At 32.0% G+C, this 27,197-nt stretch overlaps 1 long non-coding RNA gene across 1 annotated transcript in view; it reads right to left on the bottom strand.

Annotated features, from left to right (window-relative positions):
- The window catches only part of LOC147816673 (uncharacterized), a 96,361-nt gene that overhangs the window by 54,872 nt on the left and 14,292 nt on the right, over positions 1 to 27,197 (bottom strand). Inside the window, exons 3-4 of the long non-coding RNA XR_015428716.1 lie at positions 20,123 to 20,204; positions 8,651 to 8,729 (exon numbers count right to left, since the gene is read on the bottom strand). This is a non-coding gene — a long non-coding RNA (uncharacterized LOC147816673). The remainder of the gene's footprint in view (positions 1 to 8,650; positions 8,730 to 20,122; positions 20,205 to 27,197) is intronic.

Below are 27,197 nucleotides of genomic sequence, written 5' to 3'. Positions count from 1 at the left end.
ATAGTTCTTTTGTAAGATTTTCTGGTTGTTTATTTTGAAGATCGGACCCCTGCTTGAGTTGGAGAAATGGATAAAAACAGATTTGTCTATTGATAGATTGAGATTATTGTTTGTTAGCCAATTTTGAATAATATTGAGTGTGTTGTTAGTATTAATTTCTAATTCTCTTCTTGAATTTCCAAATGTTAATAGAATACCATCGGCAAATGCTTGAATAATTTGATTGTTCATATTTGTATTGAGCAAGTTATTGATTAAAAAATTCAAAGCTGTCGGACCTATGCACGAACACTGTGGGCAATCTTTGAGTATATGTTTTGTTTTGAATCCCTGATTTGTTGATAGAATTGCAATTCTATTTCTGTTGATATCTTCTATCATGTGACATAAATTTTTGGGAAGATTTGAAGGTGAAATTTCTTTATAAATTGAATTGTATTGTATGTTATCAAAAGCGCCTTTAATATCAAGGGAGGTGGCTGCGACATGTTTAAAGTTGTTTTTTGAGATGTTTTAGATTATCTAGAAAATTTAAATGCATGATTTATAGATTTGCCGAATCGAAAACCGAATTGTTTGTCTGATAAAATGTTATATTTTTCTATATAATAGTTGATTCTCTTGGTAATAAGTTTTTCTAGAAACTTGCCTAGACAAGGAAGTAGTGTAATTGGCCTGTATGATGATAATAGTTTCAAATTTTTATTGGTTTTCAGAAATAGCAAGACTTGCCATTTTTTAAAACGATCTGGAAAGCATTTGAGTGAGAGGCATTTCTTGAAAAATTTTAGAATTAGATTACCAAAAAATAGAAAAAGTTTTTTGACTATTATGTTATCAATACCGTCGATGCCAGGGGCTTTACTATTATTTAGGGCTTTAATTAAATTAACTAATTCATTGTATGTAAAAAGTGGGTCAAGATTAGAGTTTGGGTAATGGAAATTGTCTATTGGGATTATGTTATTGTCCGGGAAAAGATTCTCTAAAATATGTAAAGCTTCTTCTAAAGGTGAGTTAGTGTTGAATGTATCTGTAAATATGGAGGGATGAGGATTTGTCTTAAAAGACGTTTTGCAGTGCTTTCCAAATATATTGTTGGTGTTATCACATAAAAATTTCCAACTATTATACTTAGCCTTCAGAATTTCTTTTTTAAAATGGGCTCCTTTAAGTTTATAGATGCTTTTGTATTTGTTAATTTCTTCTTCTATTTTTGAACGTTGGTATCTTTTCCTAGTCGCTTGCAGTTCTTTTTGGAGTATCAACAATTTACTATTCCACCATGTGGGATTTGATTGCTTGTAAGTCGTCTATGAAATCGTTTAGTTGTAATGGGGTGTCTATGTTGTCTAAATTACTATTTAATTCGATATGAAATTTTGAAAATTCTCTTAAATTTGTTATGATTACCGTATTTTGTTTTAAATCTAATAAAGGATAAGAAAGAAAAGGAATTGCTTCGTCGGGTTTTGATGTATTCATGATCAGACTTTGTTTCTGTGTCTAAAACTTCCCAATTCGAATAGTTGAGGAGCTCCTGACTATTTGTTAGCGTTAAATCTAGAAAGGAGTAAGATCGAGTAGCAACAAAAGTTGGTGGAGCATTTTGGGTGTTTAATATTTTTAGATTGTACGACTTATCACTGCAGAAAATATTTCGCGAAAGGGGTTCATTTGCAAGTTGCATGCAAAAGACCGGACGTGGCTGGTTGGAAAGTGTGAAGAACGCCACTTGTAATGAACGAAATTGTGCATCGCATCAGCGAGAAGGCCTGAATCTAGCACACAAGCACTGTTTCAAGCAGTTTTCGTTTCTCGTTAAACGCTGCGGCGAATGCTGCAAGATAAAGGAATACATCCCTACCATGCGCAGATAGTGTAGGGCAGGGATGGCGAACGAATGGCACGCGTGCCATTTATGGCACGCAACACAATATTCTGGGCACGCCACCGATCACAAAGTTCACTATGAAGCATATTAACAATTAAATTAAAATTCACAAAAACAAACAAAAAAAATGAACAATTCACAAAAGAAAAAAAAATAGTGCGTGGAGTCCCTCCGTGCGGAAGAAGTAAAACTTCGTAATGTGGAAATGAAAGTAGGAAGGGGTAGAAATTGATTTTTAGTGAAATCATATTGTTTCTTTAAGACAAACTTTATTAACATTGCCCACAATTCACAATTGATCGCATCTTTTAATTATCATTTTCGAGTGGAGAAATATCAAAATCTATGAAATTTGCAATGGGATTATGATAACTAAAGTAAGATACGAAATGTTTGAGTTCTATTTTTTCAATATTTCTTGCAAAAACTGCAACAACGGTAGTTCCCCCTGTTGGATCATTTCTACCATTTATCATTTCCAATCCAAATTTGTCTTTAAGGAAGGTTAATAATGTTTCAGCTTCAGGTAACGAGAAATTCACATTGAAATCTCCTGCGAGGATCACAGGCCGCTCGTTGCCATGGTAGCGTTAAACGTTTAACGCAACCTTGTTGGAAGTCGTATTAGAAGTTTCACTTCAAAAAATTAACAATTTAATGCCAAAAAATCAATAACTGTAAAAAACAAGCTAACAATAAATAACTAGCAAAAAAACATTAACAGTTCTGCTTAAACTAGCATCTTACAGCCTAATATAAGTAATTTGTCTTCTAACCTGCAACAACAGAAGTCACACTAATGTTACTTTAGGTTGAATTACACGCATAACTGAGACATTGCAAAATGTTTTTTTTTTTCTTTGTAAATAAAGAGTTTGAGTTGATAGAATTTAGTATTATTATTTTCCCAATAATCAGGAAGTCGAAATTATTTGACGGCACGTCTATGACCTCATTAAACAATTTTTTGAAAAAATGGCACGTTGGTGCATAAAGCTTCGCCACCCCTGGTGTAGGGGCATGGAACCATCGGATTATCAGGCACGTGTTCGTCTTACCAAGTGGTTTCTCTAACAGACGGCTGTAGGGCCGGATTTTATTGCAAGTGTTGTTCACTGACGAATGCGTATTCACACGCGAGAATATTTCGGATATCTACAACTATCATGTGCGGGCAACTTAAAACCCGCATGCAATGCGCTCACTTTCGTTTCAGCAACGTTTCTGGCTAAATGTTTGGTGGCATCGTACAGGATCATCTGATTGAACCATACCCTACTAACATACCTGAAGGTAGATTCCGTTGTGTTTTTGCAAGAGGTGGTGGCAGAACTATTAAACCAGGTTCCAGGAATTTATTAAAACTACGTTTTTAACAGGAAACAATTTTATTTTTCTGAGTCCTAAAACAAAAACTGAAGAGTTCAGCATTTTCGGAAGGAGAGTTTCCTGACAGTTTTTACTATACGATGAGGCTGCTCTATGTTAGTTAAGACTTAATACCCATTTTAGTCCGACAAAAATGAAAACATTTTTCATATTTAAAACATTTCAGAAAAAAATAAGTTTTTTTTAAAACAAATTCCAAATTTCCAATTTATTTTAGTTTTACTTCGAAGTCTCTTTCAGTTTCAACTTAAATTTTGATAAATAAAGTAATGATAATTAGGCCTTTAATTTTATGTGCTTTATTTAAAAAACAATAGCTAATCAAAAAGTGGCATATTGTTCTCAGACACAGAGCTGCAGTTGAAATTACGGTACCTATGCTATTAACTAAGTTATTAGTAGTACTAAATTATGAAGGTGATCCAAAATTTGGACTAACAATATATTTTATTTCGTGATGAATGTTTTCTTGTAGCTATAACGATACCAATGAAACATTCATTGACCCCAGGTACAGTGTTGCAGAAAGAGATTTGAGTGCACTGGCTAGTTGGAAAGTGATCAAAATTTCTATTGCAAAATTTCCCATTACAGACTCGAATGTAATTTAATAAAAATTGCATTAAAAAAATAAACGTTTTTAATAAATTTGGCAAATTATGAAAATAGTTTTGCTTTAACATAGTTAATAACATAGAAAATAGTTTTGCTTTAAATAACAATATTTTAATTGGCATTTTCCAACGCAAAAATTTCACGTTAGTTTTAAAATTGATTACTTTAAATATGAATTCTTAAATTAATATAATACTTCATAAAAATATGAATAGTGTAATAAATGAAAAAGTAGTTTTTACCATTCTCATTTAAGCTAATTGTAGTCATCAAATTACTTTTTAGATTAATTGTAAAAAAAGTAAGCCAAAACATAAAATTAAGACACCGTACGAAAATTTAAAAAAAAAAAAAAAAATCAACACTTGAGTGAAAAACCGAGCTAAGTGAAATCCGTACTAACCAAAACTTTTTACAAAAAATATTATCTTTCTGCAGTATCCATAGGATAGAATTACTTCGAATCTAAGATTTTCCCCCTTATTTTTTTAAAAGAAAACATATTCTCGAATTTGTAATTTTTTCTTCTGTCCTACAAATTTCATAATTATATTTTCGTGCTTTATATGCAAAACATTTGCGTCGATTAAAAAAAAATTGCATTTAAGGGTCCTAATCACAAAAACCATCTAAACGTTTTTTAATTACAAAAAATTATTTTCTAATCATCAAATTTTGATTTATAAAACCTTTTTCCCTGGACCTGAAAATACTATTTCCTTTCCCATTTCATCGTTATCATAAAACTAGACTTCCTGCTATCGAATTCTTAGAGCGCTGGTTTCAAAATTGTTTAAAGAAGCTGGGTTGCAAAGACAATGGAATAGTTATCACACTTGGCGACGCTTCATCACAATATCTTTTTCTTCTTCTGGGTTGGAAACTTTTAGGTTTCTCAGTGTTTATTTGGTATTTTAATTTTTAAATATTTAAGCGATGTTTGAATTAAAGATGTATTAAAAATAAAACTAGTATAGCATTTTAATTAAGAGTATAAATTGATAAATCGCGATAAATTTATAATAAAAAAATTATAAATTGGTTTAGTTACAATTGGAAAAGCAATAAACTGCAGCCATTTCAGAATTTTTCTTGTCGCTATGGTATCAATATTTATGTTATGCCCCTTTTATCTTTTCCCAGCACAAGAGACATGAAACTACGCCAAAGAACAGCAAATTTTTAATGCACTGATTAAGCTCTTTAAAGATGAAAATATTACTTATTTTTGGTTTGTTTGACAAATTTTCTCTTAAGAATAATTTCTTTAAGAAACTAACATTTTCTAAAAAAATTAACGATTTATTCGACAAGAAATAACATGAATAACTTATCTAGTATAGCTATCATAATTTTTAAAATCTAATTACTTCACAGTATAAATATTTTGTTTGACATTGTATTTGTGTATGAAAGATAATTTGAAAGGTTAGAATAGAACATGCACTCGAAATGAAATTGTGAAATTTCGATAAATAAAAACATTTAATCACTCCATGTTAAATCTGCGAGAAAAAGTTTTTTTTCCGTTTCGTTAGGGTAAATCTCGACCCATCAGAGAATGTCGTAACACATATGTCGTAACTCTCGAGCGAAGTTAAATGGAAGTAAATTCTACACAAAACTAAAAACTTTTGAATTATCAATACTGCACAATTCTAAAAGAATTACATCTAATTATTATTATTTTTAATATCACCAGCGTGAAGCCCTGTGAAGCCGCATGGAGTCCTGTTCAGGGGCAAAGTTTCCCTAACCTTTCATGGCTTTCTGCTTACTAAAAGTTACCATTTCTAGTTCCATGGTATACTATTTAAATTAGGAAAGAAGATTCATTCAATTCATTTCTAAATAGAATAAGTCCCCTAAGAAACTATAATTTCAAATAAAAGTTTCTTTTTGTTTTAACCGATTAAATATCTTATTTAATAAAGATGAGGGGGACTATCTGATCAATTGTTTCCAATGTGATTTTTATTAGTTATTATTATTTGTTTCCTTTTCTTGCATCGCACATTATTTTTTAATATTATAAAATCAAAACTTAGGAAGACGATGACAATGAATTGAAAGAATCACCTTGCTCGAAACTGTCGGAGAAAGAGTGAAAGATAGGCGCTATTGTAAATTGGCGAAATTTGATTGTGGTTAAGAGTTCTAAAAAATGTATGATTTTTATATATATGCATATCCGCCGTTGAACAGCCGACCTAATTTTGGGTTTATGATTACTAATGTTCAACTCAGTAGCCTTGTAAAATTGAACCAATTCAGAAGACAAGGAAACTCCTCCATCAGTACCCCCAGAGGTTTTGATTTGTTGTGGGAACATGGAGGACTTTGCGACTCGACAGATTTAACGAGCATCAGTCACCATTTACTACACGGGGAGTCTTCGGTCGGCGGGGATCGAACCCACGACCTCTTGAATAAGGGCCCAGTGCCTTACCAACCAGACTATCTTGGCCCTATGATGTCTGATTTAGGAAAGTGCTTTCCGGCATCCGTAGCTGCTGACACCATAATGCATGGCGTTTTCATCAATGTACGACGGTCTGAAATTGGGCTGCCTGCGTTAATGTTGTCGATCGCAAATTAGAGCCGTTCTTGTGAGGATGTTTGATTTCATTTCGTTGAATAAAATAATTTATCGTCATTTTATCACTTTCTTTTCATTCCGTCAATCATTTCGTGTTACAGCATGTTTCGTGCTCTGAGTGATTTACGACCATGGATTGAATAGGATGATCACCCTCACTTTATATAGCCCCTGGCCAAATTATTCGACACACTAAGAGATTCTATGTAAAATACTAATCATCAGGTGATCAGTTTTATTGTTTTTACGCGAATGAAACCGGTTTGCACTTGTTTACGCTCGTGTATCAATGGGTTAAATTAGACGATATATAATATCAATTTGACGATTGGATAAGTTAGAAGATATATTAGATACATATAGAATATTTATTTTATTTTATAACCGTCGTTGAACAGTCGACCCAATTTCATGGGTTTACGACTACTAACGTTCAACTCCGTAGCCTTGTAATTTTGAACCAATCCAGAAGACAAGGAAACTCCTGGATCGGTACCCCCAGAGTTATTGATTTGTTGTGGGAACATGGAGGACTTTGAGACTCGACAGATTTAACGTGCATCAGTCACCATTTACTACACGGGGAGTCTTCGGCCGGTGAGGATCGAACCCACGACCTCTTGGATATGGGCCCAGCGCCCTACCGACCAGGCTATCCCGGCCCTTAGATACATGTAGAATATTTATTTTATATCAGGTATTATAATTGTATATTATAATAAATAGGTGAAATTATTATGGGCACTGTAGTTTTTTAATAATGCACGTTTTCCAGGAGTTTATAGGCAATACTTTTGTATTTAAGGGATTTTTATTCGGGAGATTTTTTTATATACTTCCTAATTGTATTTATTTTTAACGTATTGCATTACGATGTTAACAACCAATTGATATAAGAGCGTAAACAAGTGCAAATCGGTTACATCGGCGTAAAAACAATGTATAACATCACCTCTGATAATTATAATTTTACATAGAACCTTATGGTACGTCTAACAATTTGGGTAGGGACTGTATATACGTTCATAATATAAAAAAATAAACTGTCTATTCACACAGACTCCGTGGAAATCCATACGGATTTTCTATCGCTTTTTGGTCATTTCAATGAGGTTCATGAAATACCATTTTGAATGTTATGATACGTGAATTTTGAATTTGATTTATCTATTTTTTATACGCCCAATACGCTACAGTTACATTTCAAAACCACATCATTATTCCGTACTTATTTTTGGCCATTTCCAAAAATAGGTTTAAGGTCAAAATATCGCATTCAAGTAATCACTTTTTTTTTAAATTCACAACGTACTTATTCCATCGTTTTCTACTTTTTTCAATTTCCTTTTGCCGACGTTTCCAATTTCCTAAGCAGCGATTTGGCCATTTCTTGAAAATTTAGTTTCATTTCTGATGTTTTGATATGATATTATTACGAGAAGCAAATTTAGAATTTGAGTAATCACATTTTGAAGTGTGAAAATCAACTTTCGAACTTACATCTACATTGTTTCAATATATTTTTTTTCTAAACATGTTCTTTGAAACTCCACTATTTTAAACATATTACAGTACTACTTAGAATTTCGAATTATAAAGTAATCACATATTAACAGGCATAATTAGCGACTATTCAATCATGAAACCATGTCACTTTCCGATGAATTCCTCATAGTTTTTCACATTTCTATATTTTTAATTTGAGATGACGTATGACACCTGAATTTCGAATTATAGAATGAGCACATTCTGACGCATTTAACTTACGACATTCACTAATGAATCGCGGCTGCTAACTGATAATTTTTTAGTCCTTTTTCTGCGTTTTCTTTTTTAAATGTAAGATTCTGATATATGATATTATTACGTCACGCGATTAAGAAATTGAATTATCACCTTTTAATATTGCTCTCGACCCTTTTAATACAAATTCATATCTGCTTCGGAGCATTATTAATTTATTCATTGCTTTTCATGATTCATTGCGGGATGATTTTTCGAAATCTGATATTTTTATACAAATTTGATAATTAGATACAACGCAACTTACTAGTTTGACAACAATAAGTTTTTAAATTAATCTTTTTACAAAGTTACCATTTTTCTGAAAATTGTCAATTTTTAGCAATTTATTGTAAAAATAGTAGTCTTACCTCGAACTTAGTAGCAAACAATCGAATTTTAGTTGATATTGGTAGCTTTCTCTTCTCTCTTAAAAATAAAGGCCGCTACCTAAAATTGCAAAGAAAACAATGAGAAATCAAACATTATAATAAGTATTTCAAAGCACACAAGTTCAAAAATTCAGGAGAAAGAGAAGGAACTCAAAAGAGATGGATAAATTTTCTTTACACTTTGATTCGAGTTATTTTTTTTTTTAATTTTTATCTGATATACAAAACATTTGGTGGGGGTTAACGATTTTCTATTAAAATCTGGAAGTTTGCAGGGAAAATTCTAATTCATAGACTCTTTGTTAAAAATATGCTTAAATAATTCCCATATTTTTTAGCAGATTGAATAACTATTAAAAAACAAAGGGTTATTTTATTTTATTTTTTTATGGCGGGCACTTGGAATTATTGTCCATTGGCCACAGAAAGTGCCAGAACTGCTAACTCTCTTTTCGTTACCCAGTGGGCACCTGTGGCGAAGCCACGGCGGTGGAGCAGCGTCGCCCACGTCACACTACCACAACTACCTCGTTTATAGGGCGGGTCACATTCACACACAAAGGAGAAAGGACATAGAACACAGATAAGGAGAAAGAAGCATCCATGCCTTGCCCGGGATTCGAACCCAGAACCTTTCTGATGCAAGGACAGTTCCCTGCCCCCTACACAAGCCGGTCGGCACGAAGGTTTATTATTTAGAGAAAAATTCAATCGTGTTTTCTAGGTAAAAAATAAGCTAAAACTCTTTTTGGTCATTTTTTTTTTCGGTGGAAAGGTTAACGATTTTTTGTTTTGTTTTGTTATGGGAAAAAAATTCAGACTTTTTTTTTTACTTATTTTGGTTGTAACTATGTTTTGGTGGGTGCTCCAAAGCATAATAAAAATTTTTATGCTTTAAGATTTGGAGGTCAAATTCGACCTTGCTTATAGGTTAAAAAGTAGCTAAATTTTGATTTAACCATTACTTAATTTACTGGGTGGGGTAACGATTTCCAAATATGGGATAACGATGGCTGAATTAAAATTTCTGGAAGCTTGATAAAATTTTAGTAAGTTTGTTTCTTTGTAAAATTAACGACTTCCTTAATCGGGGGCACAATACAGTTTTAGCATTTGGAATTTTTTAAAAAAATGCTTAGATTTATAAAGTGTTTATAAAAATCTGCTTTTGTCAGAATTTTTTTTTCTGCAGGATATCTAACTTGGGCTGAAGCTGTCTTAACATTGACCAAAATTTAAAGGCAATATAAAAATTTTAATTTTTTTAACAAATAGTTGGGTACTTGCACTTCAGGAAGAAGATCGCAGATACCCACTCATGTGATCTATGACGTCAGTGCCAGCTGATCATTTATAAGGAAAATAGCGTGTTAAAATCGAGTTAATTTTCTCCACATAAGTTAGAATGATAATTGAAGTGGAGTTAATTAAATACCGTGTCGTATTGCACATCAAATTCGTTGAAATGTAATTCGTTCTCCTCTTCGTCTTTTACTTAACTTAGAATATTTATTTGTGAATTTTATTGCAACTGTGATATAATTTTGTTTAATGTATTTGACAACTTCAATGCATAATTAGTTTATGTTCTTTACGTCTTATCTCTGTTCTAAATAAGAAATATATATATGGAGAATTAAAATATTTGCGTAAGAATATAGAATGTGTCACTTAAGAGAATTGATACTTGACGGGCTTGGCTTACTCGAAATAGAATGGAAAGAGCACAGTTGCTAACAAATACCAATAAACAAATACCAAGTTTGGTCAACAGCCAAATTAGATGAAGATACCCGTATTGCGTCACTTGCAGGTATCCCTTTAGCTTAAACTTATTTTGGTCAAAACGTTTCGTTTGAATAGCTAACGGAAAGTTTTGGTGATCGAGTGTGAGCTCACGATTTGGTACAATAGGCTAATGTTTTCGAACAAAATTCAAACTTCTGATTTTTTTTGTGTGACTGAAAATCAGTTTTTGTCTTTCGTCGTATTTTTATTATTTTTTTTGAAGTGTTGACTAAGCAATTTCTTTTCATAAGGGTAAAAATGAGAATCTCCATAAACTAATATTTCAAAACAAAATATGTAAATTTAGTTTAAAAGTTAGCTCTAATCAGCGAAAAGATGTAAAAAAAAATGCAAAAAGTTTAAAAGATGTAAAAAGTTTAGTAAGCAAACTTGGGATTTCGGAAGTTAGTCCATATTAGCTAGCACTACGAGGTGAAATTTTGAATTTGATTTCATAGGGGTAGATTTTTTAAGAATTAACTGAAAAAGCAGGTTTGGCCCTAATTTTTATTTGGAATGAAAGTTTTTGTTCTAAACATTTTATACAGCAGGCCAACGCTTTGGGGTAAAACTAAAACTTGTGGCTTCTATGTCAAAAATCAGTTTACATTTGCTTTGACTATAGTAAACTGACTGGAAAAAAATCTCAAAACCAAGAAAGAGATAAACTAAATTTAGTGGGCTTGTTTGTACAACTAAAAGATTATGCCCATGCAGATTTCGCGCTAAGCGCATAAGTTTGGTGCTACTAGCGCCACTGTGAACATGCAAATCAGGGTTGCGTTAAATACGTGTTCAACAGTTCGTAAACATTATTTTTCGTAAGCTTTTGACATAGTAAGTTGATGTTAGGGAATAATGCCTTTAAGAAGACCTTATCTTAACCCAGTTCCGTGATCTTAATACAGCTCTCACGATCAGAACTCAAAAAGAACGGTGATCTTAATACAGCTCTCTCGGCTTCTCACAAAACAGCAATGAATCAACTAGCGGTATTCGTTCATCGAATTCTATCACAAATATAATTCTGGTGGGGAAGTACTGTAGTGTATCTACTCCAACAAAAATATAATTCTAATTCACTAGTATATAAGACATCTCAACTCGATTCTATGGTGGGGTACTTTTCACATTGGATGGTCCACATTGAGCAGTTGACTTGCTACTTATGAACGCGAGATTGTCCTCCTCATGATTTTGCTTCTCAGTCTCGATCACACAACGTACAGCGTATACACTCAACTGCTAAAAGCAACACAGGAGCGATCACGACCATGAACTTAATACAGCTCTCAAGATCAGCACTCAAAAAGTGCGTTGATCTTAATACAGCTCTCCCTGTTTCTCATAAAATATCCATGAATCAACTAGTGGTATCCGTTCATCGAATTCTATCGCAGATATAATTCTGAGGGTAGACGCACTACAATGAACTTTTATTTTTAATTTTGGAACTGCTTTTTTGTGGTTCTTTTTATTTTGTTTTTCTGCTGAACACATCATAAATATTTTATGTCAAATTTAAGACACATTATGTATAAATTGTAAATAAATGTAAACAGTATTTATTATATGCCTTAATTCATGAAGTTATCCGTTTCACTTCAATCATACGTCAAATTTTAAACGACGAGAAATCTGACGTTTTTTAGTAGTTGTTTCGCAGACGTCTATTAAGATTCACCTCGTGTTTTATCCATATTACGTCTACCATAGTTATTTATAAAACGTCTGTTCTTAGGCGATTTCGGATTATCCATAACTAAGTTATTAGTAAACGTCTAGTAGACGTCGATATTTGATCTACGATGCCTAATGGATAACGTGGATGAATTCTGGTTCTACCATAGTTATTTATAAAACGTCTGTTCTTAGGCGATTTCGGATTATCCATAACTAAGTTATTAGAAAACGTCTAGTAGACGTCGATATTTGATCTACGATGCCTAATGGATAACGTGGATGAATTCTGGACGTCTGCAGGATTGATTTTACTGTACGGAAATAAAATAAAATTAGGAAATAAAATTCTGATTTTTTGGACAAAAATTAGCTATTATTTAATTAGGATGTAAACATTTTGTTGGCTAAAATAGGTTAACGATTTGCTTGCTTGGGTTAACGTATGAAAGCGAATTTCAATCTCGGGTTAAAAATTAATTCTCCAAATCATGTTTTCATAAAATTTGACAGTTGGACTAAAGAAAATAGCAAGTGAGCTAAGCTAATTCCTTAGTTAGACTACCGTTTGGGTTTTGACAATTGTAATTGTATTTAAATGTCTTTGGTTGTCAAATGTATGGCTAATGATTTCTTACAGTGAGCAATTTTTGAACACGAAGTTCACTATCTTGGTTTTTAGGTCAGAAGTTAGCTAAAACTTGTTTTTGCCACAAAATTGTACAGTTATTAGACAACTGAAATTTTTTGATGGTTTAATGCAGAGGTGGGCACCACAAATCATGCGGGAATGCATTCTAAGTGACTCGCGATTCTGTTAGCAATATTGCGATGGACAGCGCTATACAGCGTTAAAAAATAAAAATTATTCTACAATTTTATACATATTTATTCCTTGTTATTTCAATTTATGAATATGTGGAACCTACCTATTTTTAATCTGTAATAAACATTGTTTAAAAACAAGTACCGTTCATTGCCTGCTGCTGAACATCTTAAAAACCATCAACCAATTTCAACTTTAGATTTACAACTAGCCATCGAGGAATTGGCAAAACTTTAAACTAAGTGTCATCGGTTTTAATTTTTCAATGTTACAATTTGTGTATGTAAAATTATTGTGAGAATTTAAAGAAAAATTTGCTTTGAAATGTGTTTGTGAAACATATTTTCTTGTTTGTAAATGATTTATATACTTATTTTATTACACTATTTCCATTAGAGTTCAAATAACAATTTAGTAATAATAAATTTGTCTTTTCCAAATAAATAAATAAATATTTTTTCGAATTCCTACTGCATATTATAATTTTTTAAACTTTGGTAATGAACTGGATTAATTTTTTTTATTGCGAAATTCATTTTATTTCAACTGATTTTGGTGGTTAAAATGCAAAGGCGAATTCTAAAATTTTTACATCTAATGCCTAGATTAGCGTAATCCGTTTCCGATGCAAAAATTTTAACTTGTGGTTTAAAATCCAGTAAATATTTCACACTGTCAATTTTTTTTGTTGACAGGTTGGCCAGAAAAAAACATTTAGAGGTTAACGTTTTATTTTAATAAACTTCTGTTTCACGGTAAATGGGGGCTATCAGAAGAATGAGCTATCAAGCACTGGGTTATCAATTTTAATGGATTATCATTTTGAGTGGGCTAATATTCGGTCAAACTTTTGTTCCAAAGATATCTTTGTATTAAATTTCCGAACGAAAATTTCTGAAGGACTAAAGTTTTTTTTCTTTCTTCCAATGCCCGCCTGGGGAATGACCTACGTCATACAGGCAGCTGAAGGGAATATTTGTTGGCAACTCTCTCAGGGGCACCATATTAGGTGGGCCAACGTTGCTCCCACAGTTAAGGACAGATAGTACAGAGAGGGAAAGAACATCCGTGCCTTGCCCGGAATTCGAACCCAGAACCTTTCTGATGCATGTAGGACTAAAGTAGAGTAACGAAATTTCCACAAGCAGCTAACATTTTGAGTCAAATTTCAAGATTGTTTTTCCTAAAATTCGAACATTTACTTCATCTTACTATTTATGCTGTTATCAACAAATATTGAATGAACTGTTTAAACCTTTAATCTCCGTATATTAGGTGGATCAGGTTTTAACTTAAAAACTAAACTCAGTGGCGCGACAGCCTATAGAGGGCCAAGGCCTATTGTGCCCGTCTCAGTTTTCCTGACCTTGGCCTCTGGGGTGCAGGAGCAGATGTTCCGGTCAGGTGGTCAGCCGAATGCGGAACCTCCAGTGTTTAGTTCCGAAGCATGCTTGGTACTCATTTATCGACCCACTGAAGGGATGAAAGGCTGAGTCAACCTTGCCCCGCCCGAGGATCGAACCAGGGACCTGTGGCACGACAGCGCGAAGCGCTACCGCTCAGCCTCCGGGCGGGCGGGTTTTAACTTATTTTCTAAAATTCTAAGTAAAAGATTAGTTAACACTTGTTACTGCTTGTTTTAACGGTAGGTTTATGGATCGCTAAATATGTAAAACTAATTTCAGCTATAGCTACATTTTAGTTAGATAGCCAACGAACAGGATTGCCGGATTTTAGCCAGATAATACAAAGCTGGTGAGTTTTTTTGTTCAAACCACTAAAATAGGATCGGCTAAAATAAATTAAATGCAGGCTTTTATTAAAACAAAATATTTTTCAAAAATCCAGGTGACGTAAAAGAAGCTCGATAATTTTAATTACATGGTACAGTGCACAAAAAAAAAAAGATATCACTCTGAATAATATTTGTTCCAACGATCGGATTTATATACATGTTCTAATGATCGGGTAATGATCATGTACATGTTTTCATGTTCTAATGATCTAATTTTCAGTGTCAATCTTAATAGTTCTTAATAGTTCTAATGACCTCAAATAGGCTAATTATTCAGTGACAATTATTAATAATCGGACACAGAAACGTACTTTCCCTGAGTAAACATATAGTATTTTTTTACATATTTGGATTCTTAACGTTCAAAATATTAGGCATGGCCGCAATCTGGAAAATAGGGTGCCCATAGTTTAGTCAGGAGAGCTATCCAAAGTCAGGACTCCTTAATGTTAATTACCCTTTTTGCGTTTTCAGTCATATTTTCAAAACTAATTAAGCACTCGAAAAAAATGCTCCTATTCATGAAACCAATTTTCCCTAAGATAATTATTAAAAATTATTATTTTCATAAAATTATTTTTTATCATTTGATTTAATTGTGGATTAAAAAATTTTTTATTACGTAGCTTAATTTTTTTAATAGCATTTCAATCTACGTATTTTTCTGCATCAAAATCTGATGTTTCAACCGTTTTTAGTAGAAGCCGAGAAAAATTAGAATTGTTTTTAAAAAAAATAATTTGGCGAAAATGAAGAAATATTTAAATGGGGGAGATTAATGTTTAAATGTAGATAATTTACGAGAAACTAAATTTGCGCTTGTGGGTAGCGTAAAATTCCATTCATATTTGTTTCGATAATAACCGATTGCTAATTCTTTTTTTTTTAATTATAAAATACGATGTTTCTTTTCTAGTCGTCTAAAAATTTATTCGTATTCAGTAAGGAAATTTGAATAAAAGATTTCATTAATGAAAAAACATTTTACTAACTTTATTTATTGATAGCTAGCTGGGAATTAGATTTTGTTAAGAAATTAAAAATATTCCGCTGATCAAAATTATTCTATGCGAAAGAGCTGACTATTTACTAAGCATACTATTAGGGAGACCGGAAAATAAAGTCGTTTCGATGCATTTCATATTTGTTATCAAGATTTTATTTTTAATCAATGATGTATTCACCCTCGTTAGCAACAACGATTTCTATGCCGGATCGAAAATGAATTAAAAAATTAATGAATTGGTTTTTAAGACTAACAAATATTCTTTGCGACAAAATGGCATTACTTTCCGGTCACCCTAATACTTTTTTCGAAAATGAAAATTGTCCTTTTTTATTGTTTCTTATTTTTTGAGCAATGCAAAGTAAATGTACATGTGTGGACTCCAAAAAAAAATACAACTGATTGCTTTGTCTTTGAAATGAACGAAAAATTATGCACATACAATTTTATTTCGATGTTCAAACTAGTTTTCATCTTTAAACTTTAAGAAATTGCCCTCTTAAAAAGGTTAATGTTGAAAAAATTTGCTAGTTAAAATCTCACCTTTTGAACATCAAAAATAATACATTTTTTATACCAGGAAAATGCTCGATATGCCTTATTTTGTTAAAAAGCAAACACTAAATATAGACAATTGTTAAATGTTTCCAAAAATGTGCTATTTTTAGAATCATCTCAGAAAGTGGTTGTTTTTCTAGCTTTAGAATTTTCTTAACCCTTTGCTGTCGTATTAAGTTTATACGCGGGTGTCATGCTGGTCTGGATTAATTTTCGTTGAACGAACTGTAATACATAATATGCAATATTATGAAGGAAAAATAAAATTTATTAATTCTTTTTTAAAGTTTAGATATACAGGGTGTCTATAAAAGAACTCCGGGGTTTTAAAAATTCATATCTCACTAACTGTAAGAGATAGCAAAATTTAGTCGATTTCTCTGAAAAGAGTAGCTCAAAAAGTTTTACTCATACTAAATGGGAATGATTGTATCAACTGTTGGTGGCGCTGCAAGGCGTTGACCTTGAAATGGCGTCGCGAAATTTGAAATGATGGCGACTCCGCAGCAAAAGGCTCAATGTGTTATTTGGCTCATAGAAACGAAGTCTTTAGTTACCGTACAAAGTGCAGAGAAAATTCGTCATGTTCAACATCTCAGGGAACGAATAGTCAATTGTGTGGCAACCGTCCCCCCACACATGCTCGCCAGGACATGGGAAGAGGTAGAATACCGTTTAGACGTCTGCCGTGCCACTAACGGGGCTCATATAGAACTTTACTCAGTGTTAAAAAAAACTTGAAAATGTAAGCTTTTCAGTCATGTATAAAACATGTATGTATGTTTTTTGTTTCATTAAAATATTTTGCCTCAAAACTCCGGAGTTCTTTTATAGACACCCTGTATGTAACGTAATAATATGCTTTAATTTTGCGTGAAATATATGTTTTAATAGTCGTCCATCGTGCGATATCTTTGAAAGCAGTCTCCAATATGAAGACCTGGTTTTCGAGAACATGTGTCGCAAAAATAATTAGTTTGGCATTTTCCGCCTTTGATTATTCTGTTTGAACATTCAGAACAATCCTTACTCTTTACACATCTTCACCAGTGCCGCAATATATGTAGTTAGCCATTAAGCTGTGGCTAGCATCTTTGATGTGGTGGCTGAGAGCAGACATACGACTGGAACGGTAAAAAAGCGTTGACGGCTGAGAGCAGACATACGACAGCAAATTGTAAATACAAAAATAAGACATATCAAGAGATTTTTAGATAACACATTATTTTATACCTGTAATTAATACGTTCAGCAAATAATTTTAATGTACTTTTTATTAATCATAAATAGAAATTGTTCTTTTTATTTCCCCTTAAAAAGACAAGAATGTTAATGCTTTATTTATGCTCAATTGAAACGTGAAAATTAACCCCAGAATGGAATTCTGTTTGCACGTAACATTTAATAGCCTGAAACAGTTAGAAACAATTAAACTTATTAAAAGTATTAGATTCGAAACTAAACTTGTTTCTTTTTTTTGTAAGAGCGGCAGGAAAAAGGAGAAAAAATAGTCCATTAAGTTTGACACTTATATGAATATCCGATTATTAGAACGAAAATTATCCACGGTCATAACTTTTTTTCTTCTCTTTTTTGGAGCACTGTACATTATAAATAGTTTGATTTGATATCATTATTCGAAAATCGTTAGTTCATTGGAGAAACAGTTGTAAACTTTAGAAGTATTAAGAACGATAATTTTTAACTATATGAAATTGCAATAATCAATTTCTCAACTTTTACAATCAAATATATTTTAAATAGCATTTTTAGCGAATCTGAGATTTTTATAGAAAATTCCTGAAAAAAATATTGCGCAATATTTATGAAAAATATTTGTTTCAGCAGGAACAATGCAAAGCACGACTAGTATGAATTAAAACGTGGCAGTAATATATTTAGAATAATTTTAGGCTGATCTTAAAGTAAATAGGGTGAAGTGCACCAAAAGAAATGAATTACTGTATATTACTAACATTGTAACTATTTGTGCAATAAGTACAATTAAAAAAAAGTAAATAACTAACTAGGAAGAAATTTTTTTTAGAAACAACTGAGTGGAAAAATATCCTTATTACCAAAAGTTTATTTCAACAGAAAAAATTTTAACTAGCACAATCTTATTAATAATTTATTTTAATATTGGGAAAGATTGCTGCTACCCCCTATATTTTGATTGTCAGAAATTCAAATCTGTTAAAAAAAGTTATGTTTATTCAGAAAAACTATGTTTTTGACTCTAATTTCGTAATTTAAAATATCATCCGCACAAATTACTATGTTTGACGTCATCTCTGGGAAACATTTAGTTTAAGTCTTAGAACGAGAAAATTCGGTCATTGGGATAAACAGTTATGCAGAGTGGTTTGATTTTTTCTTCTTGCGCACTGTACTTTATGTAAATTATTCATATAATTCTAAAAACCTAGTTTTACTATAAGAAACCAAAATTTGAACTTCTGCAGCTTGAAGACATGAAAATATCTTTTAAATCATTGTATCATCATAGAACTTGTAATAGGTAAAGATGCTGATTGGTTCAGTCACATCTGTTACATTATTCTAACGGGTATCATTATGAACTGCTGCATGAGACGTCTGATGCATTATTACAAAGTAAAAAAAAAATTTTTATAGTTTTTAATGAATAGTAATCAGTGAATTCAATTCAAATACAATAGACAGTAAGGTTGAGAACAATAAGGTAGAAAATAAAAAAGTCAATAAAAGCTTTAAAAATAAAAGACGGCTTCTTTAATATAATCCGCCCGGCTTGGAGCTTTTTTTTTTTTAGAAAAGGCAGACTTTTATATACTAACAAATGCTTACTGTGGACCAACAGTTTGAAGACACCATTTTTGGTGGGATAAAGTTAACCACTGTGGGCTATCATTTGAAGGCAAAATTCAAATTGTTATTTCAAGGACAAAAAGTTTTATAGTTTGCTGTTGTTGAGCCATATTATTTTGCGCGCGGAGTAAAAATTTTTAGGCAGTTTAATATGTACTACTGTTGACCGGCAAAGGACTACTGTTTGGAAAAAAAGATGAGTTGTTCTGCAAATCAAAATATAGTTAAAATTTATTAAATCCAAAACTTTTTTGACAAATGGGCAAATGAATAATATTTCATATGGATTAACAATCTCGTAAATTAGACTTAAATTTGGAGAAGTTTAAATTTCTGTTCTTTTTTCGTCGAAAACTAGCTAAAATTTATTCTGAAGATTATTATTATATCTTTTTTTTTGTGGAGAAATAACGAAACATTTATTGGATATAAATTTTTTGAATTCGATAGAAAATTCAAACTTTTAGTTGTTTTGTCAAAAATCAGCGAAAACTTGTATTGGGTAATTCTTAGCGGTCAAGCAAACGAAACTTTTTGGTAATCAAATTAAAGTTACCAATTTTCTCTAATTTTTATTCCAATTTAAAACATTCTATAAATTGACAGAAAATTGTTCTGTTTGTTAGGCGTCACTGAAGAAATTATCAAAAAAGAGCAAAAAAGCAACTCAGTTTTCTTAATTATGTTTTTTTCGAAAAACTATTCGGACAAAAAAAAGCTTTTTTTAAATTAATGAAAATAAAAAAGATTTGTGTTCATCAAAATTCAAGTTTATAGGAACAATAGTCTAAACAAATATGCAACCGGTGTTTCGAAATTTGCAGTTTTATAGAAAAGACAGATAAGAAAAAAAAGGCAGAGAAGAAAAAAGAAAAGTGAGAAGAAAAAAAAGCAAGCAAAACAGGTAGAGATCTTAAAATTAATAGAACATGAGAATAAAATTCGTACCTGAATTATGGTTTATGACATTATACACGGCAATCAAAGTCATAGCTCTTCCCTATCATGAAAAATAAGACCACAACTTGTTCTGTAAAAATTGCAAAGAAAATTATTAGAGAACAAATGTGGTAATCGGCATTTCAAATCACAAAATTCAATAAAAATTTATTAAAAACTTAACGACACTTATAATTTACAAAATACACAGTCCAGTCACATTAATGTGACCACCTGTCAAAAGCCAGCATAACCACCTTTGGCAGAGCGGACCGCTGCGAGACGTGCAGGAAGAGAGTCAATTAGGTTGCTGAAGGTGTTGACTGGGATGTTGAGCCATGCCGACTCGAGTGCCGTGGCCAGCTGCGCTAGATTACGCGGTTGAGGATCCATGGCGCGAACAATCCGATCGAGGGGGTCTCACAGATTCTCGATTGGGTTTAAATCCGATGAGTTTGCTGGCCAGGGGAGTACGGTAAACTCATCCTGGTGCTCTTCGAACCACGCACATACACCACGACCTCTATGACATCTCGCATTGTCCTGCTGGTAGATGCCACCATTCTGAGGAAAAATCATTCGCATGTAGGGGTGGACATGGTCCGCAAGGGCAGATGCGTACTTGTGCTTATCCATCGTGCCTTCCACAATGATAAGTGCACCCAGTGAATGCCAGGAAAACATTCCCCAAACCATAATGGTCCCTCCTCCAGCCTGGATCCTTCCGGCAATTGTTGCTGGGTGTTTGCTTTCAGACGTTTAACGCCGTATACGCCAACGTCCATCTGTCCGATGGAGCATAAAACGTGATTCATCGGAAAAAGTCACCTGTCGCCACTCTGTGAACGTCCAGTTGCGGTACTGACGTGCAAATTCCAGGTTTCGTCGTCGATGAACAGCAGTCAGCATAGGTGCATTAACCAGGCTTCTGCTGCGGAGGCCCATGCGCAGTAACGTTCTCTGAACAGTTCTTGAGGATATACTCTTGGTAGCCCCTAGGTTCATCTGGGCGGTCAGTTGCTCAACAGTTTCACGTCTATTCGCCTGAACGCATCTCCGTAGCCTTCGTTCGCCTCTGTCATCTATAACCCGTGGTGCACCACATGTGCCACGACGCCTATTTTGAAAAGTGCCATTTTGCCATGCACTGTATACTTTTACCATGGCGGCACGCGAACAGTTCACAAAATTAGCCGTTTCCGAAATGCTTCCACCCTTGACCCGAAAGCCAATAATCATGCCCTTTTGGACGTCGGATAAATCGCTACGTTTCTGCATTGCGCCAACGATTGAAATGTTTTCCGATGCCGTAGGACATCCAATATATACAAAACACTGTAATGTGCTGCCACCTGCACTCTGTGATTGGTTATTTTACGTTGACGTCGAAAGTAGGTGGTGGTCACATTAATGTGACTGGACTGTGTATAACGGGCTACTGTTTGGAAGTAAAAAAGATTTTTTTTCTAAGTCAAAACATAGTTAAAATTTTTTCAATCCAAAACTTTTTAGACAAATTGGCAAACGAATATCTTGTATGATTTAACAATGTCGTAAGCTGGGCTTAAATTTGGAGTCAAATTAAAAAATTTTTTTCGTCGAAAACTAGCTAAAATTAATTTTGAATATTATTATTATATCTTTTAATATATTTATTATTATAGTTTTTAAATATTATTATATCTTTATTTGCGGAGCGATAACGAAACATTTATTGGGATATCGATTTTCTAAAATCGATATTTAAATTCAGAAAATCTTGTGTTGGCCATTTTCAGCGGCCAAGTAAACGAAAATTTCTATTAATCAAATGAAAGTTACCGATTTCCTATAAATTTATTGCAATTTAAAATATTTTAAAAATTGCCAGAAAATTGATCAGTTTGTAACGTACTCTCTCCTAACAGGAAAAAAATTCCACAACTTGTTCTGTAAAAATTGCAAAGAAAATTATGGGAGAACAAATGTGGCATAGTATTTCAAATAATAAATTCAATAAAAATTTATTGAAAAATTAACGACACTTATATTTAACAAAACGAATGTGTGCATGGTGTAAAAGATCACGGGAGCAGGTAGAAACGAGACAGCAACTTATAGTTTGTCTGTTTAAAAAATCACATTAGGACAAAGTCTAAAGCAGTCTACTGCTATGGAAACCAGAAGAAGAAAAAAAACAGAAATAGTTTATCACAAGAGGGTGCTTTTCTCCTCTGATTTCCTTTCTCTCACCAAACCTTTCTTAAATATTGACACAACATTCCTACTTGAAATAGTTAAACTTTGTCACCGTCTCTGCTCCAGACGAATGGCGAGGGGAGTTCTTTTCATAGACAGACTGTATAAGCGATGGTGCAAGTAAGTCTTTCACACGTTTTGAAAAGGCGGATTGTGATTGCCTTGTTTAATTATTTTTAATATTTTAAGACAGACTGATCTTTAAAAATAAATTGTCATTAAACATAGCATTGCTTTTCGGTTTATCTTTCCCTCACGCTGCATGCATGCTGTGGGTAGTCGGATTCTTTTTACTTCGAATTTCCGACCCAAAAAGAAGCATTTCTTTTATTGCTGAAAATTAATATATGTTCTACCTTAAAATCAAAAATGCATAATATTTTTGTTCTCAAGCAGTTTTTCACTTGACGTATTGTTGGTGTGATATGTGACGTCCCGACCACTGATCTCCAATTTTCCCTGCAATGCACCGAAGTTTTATCTTGACAAAATACACCGTGATAACATATTTATGAACTCTATTGCATTAAAGTGTGTATGATAAATATTTGCATAAAATAATTATTAAACTTAAATAAAAATATTTGGTAAATAGTTTTCACAGAACTATCATCTTCCGATAGAGGGATAATAAATTCACTGTCCTCAGATTCACTCTCCAAATACATCATAACTATTTTAACATGCAACGGTTACACTAATGGTTGAAAATTATCTTAGGTTAATTAATAACGTTGGTGCACAGTCCTGTAATTGATCCTTTCGGTTCGTACCAGTTGAAGGCAGCGGCCAGAAATTTTATATTAAAGGTCAAAAATTATAAGGCGGTTAAATTCAAACTTTTTTTTTGCAGATCATAAATCTGTTAAAACTTGTTCAGACAGAACTTTTTTTATGGCGCGGGCAGTGGTCTGAAAAACTGCATTGTTATTGTAGTTAACTACAACTATGACTCTACTGTATTACAAATGTAATTAACTACAATTACTTTATTTTTAAATGCAGTGACTACGAACTATTTTTGAAATGTAGTCACTGTTTCACGTCTTTTACGAGGCGAACTTTGTTGGAGAGTTTATATTTACAACCAAATATTTTTGAATAAAAGAAAAAAATGGGCGTTTTAAAAATGCAATATTTATTAATTTGGAATAATAATTTGGAATAATTAAATAATTTGGAATAATTATGCAATATTTTTTCATGTTTACATGAGCCAGTTTGTTATTCTAAACAGTTTTTCACGAATTTTTTCAGTAAACAATTTCAACTTTTCATGACTTTATCGACAGTGCATATTTATTAAGAAATGATAAAAATTTCGAATATGTGCAATTCTGTGAAGCGTTTAATACTCTCATTTCAAAAATGAATTCAAAATTATTTTTTTTTATATCAACTGAAGTATATAAAAAATTACTAAGAAAATATGTTTTTTTCCCATTAAAATAAACGGTTCATCAATTTACAGTGCGAAAAAAAAAAGAACCGACTTAATTTGAATAACTTTTTATCTAATGATTGAATCTTCACGTTCTAATACTCAATCTTAATGGTTCGAGGGGGGTAAATACTAATATGCTAATTAATTAATGTAGACAATATTTTAAGTTACGAAAGCAGACACAAATCGTACTACCTCTGAATAAACATACGTTTTTTTCGGGGGATTCGGATTTCTGATCCACAAAATATAGGTGGTAGTCGCAATCGCAATCTGGGTGATATGGTTCCAATAGGTTGCTCAGGAGACCTGTCCGAAGTTTGGACACTTTAATGGTATTTAGACTTTTTTTGTGTTTTTTGCTATATTTCGAGAACTTTTTAAGCGAATTGAAAGGTTTTGAGCATAATTATGAAATTCGTTCATCAAAAGATTGTAACCATGCAAAAAATTGCTTTAAGGAAGTATTTATTATTTTTAATTATTTTATTTCATAAAAGATAAAAATAAAAATTGAAATACATGCTTTCCAAACTTTTGCATCATTTTAAAGAATGTAATTTTAAATAACCGACTGAAAAAGTACCGAATTTCAGCGAAATTGGACGAATAGTTTCTGAGAAATCGCGAATAAATTTTAGGAATAAATCCCCCTCTCAAACCATTAAAATAGAGTTGTAGTGCGTAAAAATAAGATCATTACAACAAAAGTTATTCAAAATGGTTTTTTTTTAGTGCACTGCACATATAAGTCAAGCTAATCTACATGATAGTGCAGATAATTTATTTTATTGTTAGGTAGTCTTACAGATGTTGATATGTGCAGCACGTTCTGTCGTTATTTCTTGTTTACTGTTGTCTTATTTCATCCAAAGACTTTTTATCAGTGATCGAATTTACGACGATTTTCAATAGGCTAGATATTCCCTACATTAGGTTAAAATTGAGGCGAACTCTATTAAGTGGTTTCTAGGTCAAAAATGAGCAAATATTTATTTAGACCAGAAATTGTTTTTTGGATGGGCTAATATTTGGAGGTTAAATTCAAGCTCGTGATATTTAATAATTAACTAGTTATAATTTGTTTTTGACATTACTTGTTTTTGGCACATCGGGTAACAAAACGTGTTCGTCGCTGACATAGGAATTATTATTATTTTAAATTTGGAAAACGCTTTAAAGCAAAATTCAATTTTTTGTTTTTCAGATATTTTAGTTCAAATTTGTTTGGACAGAATTTCTTTTTGGCAAGTGGATTAAAGAACTACAAGGACCATAAATGTGACGCAAAATTCGAAATTGTGATATTTTGGCTACTTTTTTTTGGTGGGTTTAGCTCACAAAAATTTTTGTTTTGCTAGAATAGCCTAAGGATTTCCCCTACTGGGCTAATGTTAATGTTTGAAACTTGTGGTTGCCAATTCAAAATTAGCCAAAATGTGTTTTGATGAATATTTTGATTTGTTAACTATTTTTAAAATGGGCTTTAATCTGAAAAAAAAATCAACTTGCGATTTATCTGTCCGAAATTAGCTAGAACTCGTAATTCTCGTTTCGACATATTGTTAATTGCTAGGAGCTCAGGGTTAATTAATTTAGAATTTCGTGATCTTTTTTTTTTCTCCCATATTTTTTATTTCATTTCAGATTGCAACTTTCTTCCTTTTTTTAAAATAAGAAATTAGATTAAATAATTACTATTTTTTAAATTGATATACTGTTTTTAAAAAGGTTCATAAAGTTCCCTTTATTTATACATTATATTTGCTTCAATCGAAATTAATAATCGAAGTATTATGGTAACAAAATCGTATAAAATCTATAATATATACGAGTTTATAACCAATTATTACAGCAGTTTAGTTTCTCAAAAATAGTAGTATCATTAAAGTGACAATAACAGTATATTTTTTTTTCATTTAATAATTATATCTTTATTTTAAGAATATAAAAAAACAATAAGCATCTTATGCATACAAAAATTAGAGTTTGTTCAATTATTAAGCATATACGCGTTCTTATAATATATTTTCATTAAGATACAAACAGCCCACTTTTTTCCTATCATTCCAATGATTTGTACTGCTCTTTTTCCTTAAAACAACTTTTAACTATTTAAATTTCATTAATTTTAAAAAGTTTATTATTTTTTTAATGAAATTGTTCTGCAGGTTGGTTTAAGTTCATATAGTTCGAATACGGGTTAGGATTCTTGATAAATCTACTTAAAAAAATCGTTTACTTAAAATTTGATTTCTCAGGAACTATTTGATCAATTTCGCTCAAAATTTTGTATTTTTCCATGTTGAATTACTTTCTTTTTAAACCGACGTAAAAAAGCATACCTTACAATTCAAATTTTCTCCTGACTATTATTAAATAAAATAATAAATATTTACGAACAGTTCTTTTTAGAATCTTTAGTTTTTCAATAAAGAACGACCTTAATAATTGTGAGCAAAAAGTTTCAACTCGCTTTAAAAACTCTCGAGCTATTTTTCAAATTGCGATTAACCCTTATATTCTGAGGTTCAGAAATCCGATTCCGTCGGGAAAAAATGGCATGTTTAATCAGAGAAAGTACGTTTTAGTGTCTGATTTCGTATTTTAAAATATCGCCTCTGCACTATTTAAGTCGCATATTTGAAATCACCCCCTTGAACCATTAGTCCTAGGACGTGAAGATCTAATCATTAGATCAAAAGTTATCAGAGTGGTCCGTTTATTTATATTTTGCACCCTGAAGGACTAAACAATTAAAATTTAAATATGTTTAATTTCGAAAAGTTCTGCATGCATTTAAGTGTTGATTTTTTTTTTCTTATTATCGGTTATGATATGTTTGTAAAAATCGGGTTTTTCATTGAAAGGGAAATAAGCAAAATATATCATTTGATTGTAACTATTTTATTTATATTTTTCATAATTTGTCATAGTTATTTACATTGTATTTTTTACTGAATTTATTGTATTGCGAAGATTTTATTGCTAGCAATGCATGATTATTTTAAAAATCAATTTCCTTCTGTTTTAATTTTAAAAACATTGGATAATCATCCGCTTAGGTTACAGTTCCTTATTCTGTAGCTACATTTGCTCTGTGCGCGTATTTATTTTATCAAATTATATTTGCAAAACTTCAAAATATAATTGAGCTAAATTAAACATTTGTTAGAATTTTCATTTTTCGTAATTTCAATGTGGTTTATGAAATTGCAACATTTTGAATATGATAGGCGAATTTTGAATTTGATTTATCACTTTCTTATACGCTCAATGCGCGACAGTCTCATTGCAAAATCGCAATTTTTTTTGTACCAATTTTTGGCCACTTCCAAAAATGGGTTCAAGGTCAAACTATCCCTTTCAAAGCAATCACTTTTTTTTAACCCTCAATATACT

This window comes from Parasteatoda tepidariorum, chromosome 1, assembly GCF_982258835.1.
Source record: "Parasteatoda tepidariorum strain Cologne lab strain chromosome 1, Ptep-v5.0, whole genome shotgun sequence".
Lineage (NCBI taxonomy): Eukaryota > Metazoa > Arthropoda > Arachnida > Araneae > Theridiidae > Parasteatoda > Parasteatoda tepidariorum.
Note: the sequence above shows the minus strand (reverse complement) of the source record. Positions and strands in the feature narration are given on the sequence as shown.